Raw genomic sequence first — 11,397 nt, 5'->3', positions numbered from 1 at the left:
TGTGAAGTTCACATTTGGACTTATGGGTGTTTGGCTTGCTTGTATGACATCAAAACAGTATTTATTATAACCCTCAATGCCTCATCTTTCAAAATATATCAAGTGATTTTCATTTACAGAATTTCCCTCTCAGCCAGCAGCATACTACCCTGCATACCACTGCTGGCTTGCTTCTGAAGCTAAGCAGGGTTGGTCCTGGTCAGTTCCTGGATGGGAGACCAGATGCTGCTGGAAGTGGTGTTGGAGGGCCAGTAGGAGGCACTCTTTCCTCTGGTCTAAAAAATATCCCAATGCCCCAGGCAGGAATTGGGGACACTGCCCTGTGTAGGGTGCCGTTTTTCGGATGGGACGTTAAACGGGTGTCCTGACTCTCTGAGGTCATTAAAGATCCCATGAGCACTTATCGTAAGAGTAGGGGTGTTAACCTGGGTGTCTTGGCTAAATTCCCAATCTGGCCCTCAAAACCATCATGGTCACCTAATAATCCCCAGTTTACAATTGGCTCATTAATCCCCCTCCTCTCCCCTGTAACTATTCCCCAGGTCGTTGCTGCAAATGAGAACATGTTCTCAGTCAACTTACCTGGTAAAATAACGGATAAATAAAATAAATAAATAAATAAAGACAGCAAAAGTTGCCCAGTTGCCGGCAGGGATGGGTCACTTCTTGTCACGCGCATTGCTCAAGTTCAGAATGGCTGTTAGTGAAGACCCATACAGCACTGTGAAGCGCAGAGCCAGAGCTCTGACATCATCTATAGCATGTTACTATACAGCCACTACGTTCCAATTTAGACCCTTATAGAGCCCCACAGTAGAGGTGTCATAATACCCATAAAACCTAGCAGTCAAACAGGGAAATGATTCCAATTGGTTTTCCACCGTTCATTTGTCCCATGGGGGATTTTAGAAACACTTCAAATAAGGGATGTGTTTAGTGAAGGCTTATCACGGTGTGACGTTTTGGTAACCATGTAAATCTCTCTCGGACAAAGGTGATTTATCAATATATTCAGCTCAATTTGGTGTCTTGATTCGAAAAATGCTCATTTGCATCAGAGTAGACTACAAATCCCTGCAGGCTCCTGCACGTCATCTCTAGCTGACACCTTTGATAACAGTTATTGTGTGTATTTAAAGCTTGCACAAGACAGAATTGTCAATTGAAATAAATTTTGCAAATGTATTCATAACTAAATTTAGCTAACATTAGATAAGAATCCAGAGATTCTTAACTTTGCCTCGTTTCGGCAGTATTGTCCAGATCATCACGTCATTTTTTGTTCTTTATGTTAACCACGCTATCAAAGCGTCACGCCAGGGTAAGCTTACACAAAACACAGCCCTTATTTTAAATGTTTCTAAAATCCCCTATGGGAAAAATGAATGGTAGAAAAACGATTGGAACCATTTATTTGTTTGACTGCTTGGTTTTGTAGGGATTATGATTCATACTGTGGTACTCTATTGATGCCCAAATCTGCCATTTTCAACCCGTATAGGGGTATAAATGTAAAGGGCTACAGATTACAACATTTTAGACATTTCACATATTATAAGACATTCTATTTTCATATACCCAAAAAGCCTGCTATTTAGAACGCAAGTATGGGTATTCTTTCACGTCAAGTGATTAGGAGTGGTTAAGTTTCTCTAGTCCCATCCCACAGCTGTATAGCAAGAAAGTGGCGGGGTGCCTGCTTTATTTTTGTTTGAAACCCAGGTTGCCACATAAACCCTTTAAAAAAAGTATTTTCTGAAATCCGTTATGTAATTGGCTCATCCAGGTTTACAGTTTGGGTTGTCTGCCCTGTCCATAGCATGTGTATGGTGAGGTTGCCTGTGTGAGTGTTTCCACTTGTTTTAGTGGTACTAGGCACCTGTGAATATTGTAGCAGAAGCAGCTGGAACCAATGATGCACACACCATTTCAACAAGAGCCTTCTGCTGCCTGCCACTGATCTGGAGGTATGGGTGTGGGGGTGTGTAGGGGATCTCTCCTCAAATAGCTTGCCAGCTCGGCTCATGTCATATTCAAAGCCACTCTGCTGACTGTAAACCGTTTTATTCAACTTATACTAATGCTGCAGGCTCAACACTGTAAATGCATTTAGTATTAAATCAGGAAAGCTTTATCTACTGGTAGCCTACAGATGTAGGATTTTAATTTGAGCCAGTTTGCTTCAGCAGGAAAATAATCCTGAAGCAACATGAAATGTGAATTATTATGTGGATTATAGTCAATGCCCATTTTTTTGTACGGATTGATGTACTTTTTTAAGTGGAAATATACTACAAGTTTGTATTTCCTGTTTTTTTCGGCAACAAAAGAGTGATCAAATTAAGATCCTACATCTTTATATCAGAATTGACATTCTAAATCTCTGCTCAAGTGTTCAACTCATTGGAGAACCAACAGCCTTCTAAACATATGAGCAGGGTCATTTCTAGCTTTAATTCATCTCTCCCATGACTTCTGCAATCCTCACACCTTCTCCCTTTTCCTTCCTTGCTTTCTTGCCCGTCAAACTCCTATATTCTCACTAACTACCCGCCCCCCACGCTTTCTCGTATTTAAAAAGCAAGCAGGCGATAGCATGTCAGTAATTCCCAGCACACCTCGTTGCCCATCAGATAAGAAGGGAAGGAAGAGAGAGAGAGTGGGGATATACAGTTTATGCACAGATAGATAAAGGCAGGCATGTTCAACAACCTAAACCATAGCAGATTCTCCCTCCATCTTTCATTCCCTCTGTCCATTCTCTTGTTGTTTGACATACGGTATTAGGGCTTATTACAATACATGTCCCTATACCAAGTAGCCTATTTTTAAGATGGGAACACACAACACAATGACATTTAAAGTACTCATGTTGACCTCTCATTCTGCATAACAGTGCCCCCCCACCCCCCACCTTTCTCTCGCTCAAAACCCAATGACATTTAAAAGCTCACTGTTGACTTCCCATTCTGCATAACAGTCCCTTTCTCTCTCTCTTTCACGCTCTTTTAACAATTCAATGTCGCCCTCTTCAGTCTGCAACAGACACTGGTTGATCTAGAATGAAGCAGAATGGTGAACAAGACTACTGAAACCCATATTAGCTCGTGGCATCTATATTTTATATCCTAAGCAGCAACACATAATATCATCCAGCATGAACATTTATAGTGAATAAAACATTTGTGGCTTACTTAAGAGAATAATTAGGTGATAATGCACGAGAAGCCGGTGTTTGGAGGATATATTGGCACGGGTGTTGTTAGGCTCAAGACGAAGTCGATGGCCTGCAAACCGTGCTAATATATCCTTCAAACACCGGCTTCGAAGGCATTATCACTTTTATACAACGGGTTGCCAACATATTCAAATAATGATTGACATGTTTTTATTAAAAACATTATTTTGCTGAATTTATTCATACTATTTCATCCTTCCACAAGATATAGTCCCGACACAAATCTAGTGTTGCTACCTCAGCCGGCTGGTCGTTTGTTCTATTGGTTCGGTTGCTAGAGACGGGACCCAGTCGTTCAGTCTTTTTGTTCTGTGCTTATGAACACGACCCAGTCGTTCGTTCTAAATGTTCTATTACCATACTGGCTGGCAACGTTCTTATCCCATGTTTGCTATTTAGACATCTACGGCTAACTTACAGTCACGTCAAACAGTGCAGCCAGAATAACAACAGTAGCTGCATTTGCATTTGTTTAAGCTGTTTTCTAGTGACATTTATTTGGATACATCCATAACAATGAGCAAATGAGGCACGATTTTGCCTGGCATAGAAAATGTGCTCACTCGTCAGGACACTTGTTCAGAGGAACTAGCCAACAACACAGCTAACACAATCACTTCAAACTGAAGCTGGAAAGACTGCAAACTAGCTGCACTTCGTTTCACCTTTTTTCAACTGACATTTCATTAAAAAAATGATGCCAGCTGATTCATGATTTGGACTCGCCTAGAAACGCTGCCTGCCTGCCTGTCTGTCTCATCCGGACACGTTCATTACTATGGGACAGCTGGAGATCGAATGTAAATTTTGAAACAATGTTAGAGAGACAGACAGCAAGGTTTATACAAATCTCTGATGTTGAATACTAAATGTTATTCTAAAAGAAATGTGAGATAATGTCTAGATTTAGCCTGTGGTAACTTGTAGAATAGACACCAGCTGGAATGAGGTTTTAACCAATCAGCATTCAGGATTAGACTCACCCGTTGTGTAAATCCTCTTAAGGATCGAACCCTTTAAAAAAAAAAAAATACCTGGTAATGACATACCTGAATCTAACAGCCTGTAGTTCAGGCCCTGAGGCAAGGATATGCATATTCCTAATACCATTTGAAAGTAAACACTTTGAGGTTTATGGAAATGTAAAATTAATATAGGAGAATATAACACATTAGATCTGGTAAAAAAAAAAACATGCGTTTTTTTTGGTATTTTCTTCTTCATCATCTTTGGCCATAATGTATTATTCCAGTCACAATTTAGATTTTGGCCACTTGATGGCAGCAGTGTATGTGCAAAGTTCTAGACTGAGCCAATGAACCATTCCATTTCTGTTCAGAATTTTGTATCAAGACTGCCCAAATGTGCCTAATTTGTTTATTAATTATTTTTCATGTTCAAAATTGTACACTCTCCTCAAACAATAGCATGGTATTATTTCACTGTAATAGCAACTGTAAATTGGACAGTGCAGTTAGATTAACAAGAATTTAAGCTTTCTGCCAATATCAGATATGTTTATGTCCTGGGAAATATTCTTGTTACTTACAACCTCATGCTAATCGCATTAGCCTCTGTTAGCTCAACCGTCCCGCGGGGGACCCACCGATCCTGTAGAGGATTTATGACATGCTCCGATGGAGAATTTTGTCTGTTGTGCTAGTATGGAAAAGCGAGTTTGTTAGCTAATTGTTGCCTAAAAGCAAGGCATTTTTGAAGACACGATCATTTACGATAGGCAGTGTCTTGGCAAAGGCCTGCTATATAGCTGTGTGGGTAGAACATGGGACATAGTGAGTAGCACTGAGAGTGCTGAAAACATTTTGGCTCACTATTTAAAAAGAAGATGTAGAACAAGCTGTAGGCTGAAAAATACCAGAGTTTTTGCGCAGGTACAGCTGACTAGCGCTAGCAAACGCTACCTAGCAACAACAACAAACAAAAAGGTTTATTTTAAAAAAAAAATTACAAATCGGTACTTCGAGTCAAAGTATAGATATAATCAAATCAAATCAAAATGTATTTGTCACATACACATGGTTAGCAGATGTTAGTGCGAGTGTAGCGAAATGCTTGTGCTTCTAGTTCCGACAATGCAGTAATAACCAACAAGTAATCTAGCTAACAATTCCAAAACTACTACCTTATAGACACAAGTGTAAGGGGATAAAGAATATGTACATAAAGATATATGAATGAGTGATGGTACAGAGCGGCATAGGCAAGATACAGTAGATGGTATTGAGTGCAGCATATACATATGAGATGAGTATGTAAACAAAGTGGCATAGTTAAAGTGGCTAGTGATACATGTATTACATAAGGATGCAGTAGATGATATAGAGTACAATATATACGTATACATATGAGATGAATAATGTAGGGTATGTAAACATTATATTAGGTAGCATTGTTTAAAGTGGCTAGTGATATATTTTACATCAATTCCCATCAATTCCCATTATTAAAGTGGCTGGAGTTGAGTCAGTGTGTTGGCAGCAGCCACTCAATGTTACTGGTGGCTGTTTAACAGTCTGATGGCCTTGAGATAGAAGCTGTTTTTCAGTCTCTCGGTCCCAGCTTTGATGCACCTGTACTGACCTCGCCTTCTGGATGATAGCGGGGTGAACAGGCAGTGGCTCGGGTGGTTGCTGTCCTTGATGATCTTTATGGCCTTCCTGTGACATCGGGTGGTGTAGGTGTCCTGGAGGGCAGGTAGTTTGCCCCCGGTGATGCGTTGTGCAGACCTCACTACCCTCTGGAGAGCCTTACGGTTGTGGGCGGAGCAGTTGCCGTACCAGGCGGTGATACAGCCCGACAGGATGCTCTCGATTGTGCATCTGTAGAAGTTTGTGAGTGCTTTTGGTGACAAGCCGAATTTCTTCAGCCTCCTGAGGTTGAAGAGGCGCTGCTGCGCCTTCTTCACGATGCTGTCTGTGTGGGTGGACCAATTCAGTTTGTCTGTGATGTGTATGCCGAGGAACTTAAAACTTACTACCCTCTCCACTACTGTTCCATCGATATGGATAGGGGGGTGTTCCCTCTGCTGTTTCCTGAAGTCCACAATCATCTCCTTAGTTTTGTTGACGTTGAGTGTGAGGTTATTTTCCTGACACCACACTCCGAGGGCCCTCACCTCCTCCCTGTAGGCCGTCTCGTCGTTGTTGGTAATCAAGCCTACCACTGTTGTGTCGTCCGCAAACTTGATGATTGAGTTGGAGGCGTGCGTGGCCACGCAGTCGTGGGTGAATAGGGAGTACAGGAGAGGGCTCAGAACGCATCCTTGTGGGGCCCCAGTGTTGAGGATCAGCGGGGTGGAGATGTTGTTGCCTACCCTCACCACCTGGGGGCGGCCCGTCAGGAAGTCCAGTACCCAGTTGCACAGGGCGGGGTCGAGACCCAGGGTCTCGAGCTTGATGACGAGCTTGGAGGGCACTATGGTGTTAAATGCCGAGCTGTAGTCGATGAACAGCATTCTCACATAGGTATTCCTCTTGTCCAGATGGGTTAGGGCAGTGTGGTTGATATTGCATCGTCTGTGGACCTATTTGGGCGGTAAGCAAATTGGAGTGGGTCTAGGGTGTCAGGTAGGGTGGAGGTGATATGGTCCTTGACTAGTCTCTCAAAGCACTTCATGATGACGGAAGTGAGTGCTAGTCGTTTAGTCGTTTAGCTCAGTTACCTTAGCTTTCTTGGGAACAGGAACAATGGTGGCCCTCTTGAAGCATGTGGGAACAACAGACTGGGATAGGGATTGATTGAAAATGTCCATAAACACACCAGCCAGCTGGTCTGCGCATGCTCTGAGGGCGCGACTGGGGATGCCGTCTGGGCCTGCAGCCTTGCGAGGGTTGACACGTTTAAATGTTTTCCTCACGTCGGCTGCAGTGAAGGAGAGTCCGCATGTTTTAGTTGCGGGCTGTGTCAGTGGCACTGTATTGTCCTCAAAGCGGGCAAAAAAGTTATTTAGTCTGCCTGGGAGCAAGACATCCTGGTCCGTGACAGTGCTGGTTTTCTTTTTGTAATCCGTGATTGACTGTAGACCCTGCCACATACCTCTTGAGCCATTGAATTGAGTCCAAAATAATATTGTGATATGTAACTTAATAACACATAGTAATGCACTCAAAGTTTATCTTCATTCCCTCTTCTCGTCCTGTTCTCTCACTCTTCTCTTAAATCCTTTTTCTCTTTTTCCTCTGTCTGGATCCCTTCATCTTCCTGCCGTCTTCTCCTAAAAAAACACACACCGTTAATTTGAACAGGGAAGGAGCCCCCACGGTCTCACCAACCCACTTCTATGCTCTAGGGAGGGGCTTCCCCTCTCTCTGTGTCTCTAACTCTTTCTCTCTTCCCTGTCTGGCCTTGTAATGAATCCTATGTGACTCTATGCTCAAGGCGGCATAGTAATAAATAAATGTAAATACCGCTCACCGTTAATATGAACAGGGAGGGAGTCTCCACGATCACACCAACCCACTTCTAGGCTTCTCTCTCTCTCTCTCTCTCAGATCTCTTTCCATTCTCTTTTCTCTTTTCTTTGTGTTGTGGCACCCTTCAACTCACCTAACTTGGCTTACAGGCTTCATTTCATTCAGGTGAAGTAGCCCTATTGTTCAGTATTTGGTTACGATACATTGCAAGGAAAAATCTAGAACCTTCTTTATGGTTGCTGATCCTGCAGTTTGGTCATGCTCTTCACCCAAGCACATAAAGCTCTGGTGGTGTGTATATTTAGGGGCTTTAGGCTTCTTATTTTAGCCAGGGGGTCGCTCAACCTCTTACCCGGGGGCTCAAGTCGCCCTAGTTACCGTCTGTTGGGCGACTGGTTTATGAACTTCAATACGGCTCATATCTTTTTACCGTATTACATTTAAGAAATGTATTCTGTCCGTGATGTTCTCTTCCAAAGGAGTCAGCATTTTTTCAAGGGAAGAGGATTTGTTTAGTATGCAGAGGTTGAAATGCTATCTCCCAGCTGCAGGCGACTCGAGGAGACACTCCCTCATTCGGGGTACTTTTGACTTTGCTGCAGTTTCATTCCCGGCCACTGAGGGACTTAGTTCCAGACAGGAGTGCAAGGTCCTTGGCCAAGTTCCAATATGCACACTAAGTCAATGATACTATGTATTTGCCAATGAGAGGTTTTGAAGCCACCAGAGAATACCAAAATGGAGGTGTGGTGGCTTCAAAACAGCGCCCATATCAGTCATCTAGTGTATACATAAATCATTGCTTAGAATTCGTTCCCAATATACAGTGTCTTCAGAAAGTATTTACACCCCTTGACAGTAACCACATTTTGTTGTGTTAGTCTGAATTTAAAGTAGATTAAATAGAGATTTTGTGTCACTGGCCTACACACAATATCCCATAATATCAAAGTGGACATTAGAGTTCAAGAGTAAAAATTTGCTTAACAAATCATATTATAAATTGCACAGACTCATTCTGTGGGCCAAAATTCTGTTTAACATGATTTTTGAATGACTACCTCATCTCTGTACCCCACACATACAATTATCTGTAAGGTCCCTCAGTCGAGCATTGAATTTCAAACTCCGATGCAACCACAAAGACCAGGGAGGTTTTCCAATGCCTCACAAAGAAGGTAAGTGGGTAAAAAAAAAAAAAGCAGACATTGAATATCCCTTTGAGCATCATGAAGTTATTAATTACACTTGGATGGTGTATCAATACACCCAGTCACTACACAGATATAGGCATCCTTCCTAACGCTTAGGGATTTCACCATGAGGCCAATGGTTGTGATTGGAGAAAACTCAGGATGGACCAAGGACATTGTAGTTACTCCACAATACTAATCTAAATGACCGAGGTGAAAAGAAGGAGGCCTGTACAGAATAAAAAATATTCCAAAACATTCTGTTTGCAACAAGGCACTAAAGTAAAACTGCCAAAAATGTGGCAAAGAAGTTAAGGACTGAATACAAAGTGTTATGTTTGGGGCAAATACAACACATCACTGAGAACCACTCTTCATATTTTCAAGCATGGTGGTGACTGTATCATGTTATGGGTATGCATGTGCTTGTCAATGGCGAGGACTAGGGAGTTTTTTAGGTTAAAAAGAAACAAAATAGAGCTAAGCACAACAAAATCCTAGAGGAAAACCTGGTTGTCTAATTTCCAACAGATACTGGGAGACAAATTCACCTTTCAACAGGACAACAACACAAGGCCAAATATACAGTGCATTCGGAAAGTATTCAGACCCCTTGACTTTTTCCACATCTAAAAAGTTATTAAATATATATATTTAATATACTTTTTTCCTCATCAATCTACACACAAAAATACCCCACAATACCCCATAATGACAAAGCAAAAATGTTGTATTTTTTTTAATTACAGCCTCGAGTCTTCTTGGGTACGACACTACAGGCTTGGCACACCTGCATTTGGGTAGTTTCTCACATTCTTTTCTGCAGATCCTCTCAAACTCTGTCAGGTTGGATGGGGAGCGTTGCTCAACAGCTATTTTCAGCTCTCTCCAAAGAGAGAGCTGAAAATAGCTCGGGTTCAAGTCCGGGCTCTGGCTGGGCCACTCAAGGACATTCCTAGACTTGTTCCGTAGCCATTCCTTCATTCTCTTGGCTGTGTGCTTAGGATCATTGTCCTGTTGGAAGGTCAAATTTAGCCCCAGTCTAGAGTCCTGAGAGCTCTGGTGCAGGTTTTCATCAAGGATCTCTCTGTACTTTGTTCCGTTCATCTTTGCCTCGATCCTGTCTAGTCTCCCAGTCCCTGCCGCTGAAAAACATCCCCGTAGCATGATGCTGCCACCACCATGCTTCACCGTAGGGATGGTGCCAGGTTTCCTCCAGACGTGACACTTGGCATTCAGGCCAAATAGTTCAATCTTGGTTTCATCAGACCATGGAATCTTGTTTTTCATGGTCTGAGAGTCTTTAAGCAGGCAGTTTTGTGTGTTTTACTGAGGAGTGGCTACCGTCTGGCCACTCTACTATAAAGGCCTGATTGGTGGAGTGCTGCAGAGATGGTTGTCTATCTGGAAGTTTCTCCCATTTCCACAGAGGAACTCTGGAGCTCTGTCAGTGACCATCGGGTTCTTGGTTATCTCCCTGACCAAGGCCCTTCTCCCCCAATTGCTCATTTTATTCGGGCGACCAGCTCTAGGAAGAATCTTGGTGGTTTCAAACTTCTTCCATTTAAGAATAACAGCCACTGTGTTCTTGGGAACCTTCAATGATGAAGACATTATTTGGTACCCTTCCCCTGATCTGTACCTCGACACAATTCTGTCTTGGAGCTCTCCAGACAATTCCTTCGACCCCATGGCTTGTTTTTTTTTTTCAATTTGTAGAAACATCTCAAGGATGATCAATGGAATCAGGATGCACCTGAGCTCAATTTCGAGTGTCATAGCAAGGGTCTGGGGATCTGAATACTTTCCGAATGCACTGTACACTGGAGTTCTTACCGAGATGACAATGGCTTGAAAATGGACATCTAGCAATGATCATCAACCAACTTGACAGATATTTAAGAATTTTTATGTTTAAGGTTTGTACAATCCAAGTGTGCAAAGCTCTTAGAGACTTACACAGAAAGACTCAACTGTAATTGCTGCCAAATGTGATTCTAACATGTATTGACTCAGGGGTGTGAATACTTATGTAAATGAGATATTTCTGGATTTCATTTTAAATACATTTGCGAAAATGTCTAAAAACATGTTTAGACTTTGTCATTGTGGGGTATTGTGTGTAGTTGGGTGAGATTGTATATATTGTTTTCTCCTCCATTTTGAATTCAAGCTGTAACATAACTAAATGTGGAATAAGTCAAGGGATATGACGACTTTCTGAAGGCAAATTGTTTCATTCTGAGTGATATTTGAGTTTGGATATTGTAACAGAGCCGTGTGAATGGCTGGCTATAAGCTGCTGCGTTTTGGCATGTTCCAACTCAATCCTTTGGCAAGGAGGACTGACACAGGCCTTTTTGTAAGCCTCCACACAAATGCTAATGTCTACAGCAATAAATTTAAAAAACTGCCTCCATATTGCACAACCTGTTGCAATCAGTTTCCTTCATGATCTGAGTCCTCAGAACTACCAGAAACAATAACTGGAGGCTGTCCTAAAGACTGTCCCTCATCCACTTCTTTGATGGCA

The sequence above is a fragment of the Oncorhynchus kisutch genome, linkage group LG1 (genome assembly GCF_002021735.2).
Source record: "Oncorhynchus kisutch isolate 150728-3 linkage group LG1, Okis_V2, whole genome shotgun sequence".
NCBI classification, from domain to species: domain Eukaryota; kingdom Metazoa; phylum Chordata; class Actinopteri; order Salmoniformes; family Salmonidae; genus Oncorhynchus; species Oncorhynchus kisutch.
This window is presented reverse-complemented; position numbering follows the sequence as displayed.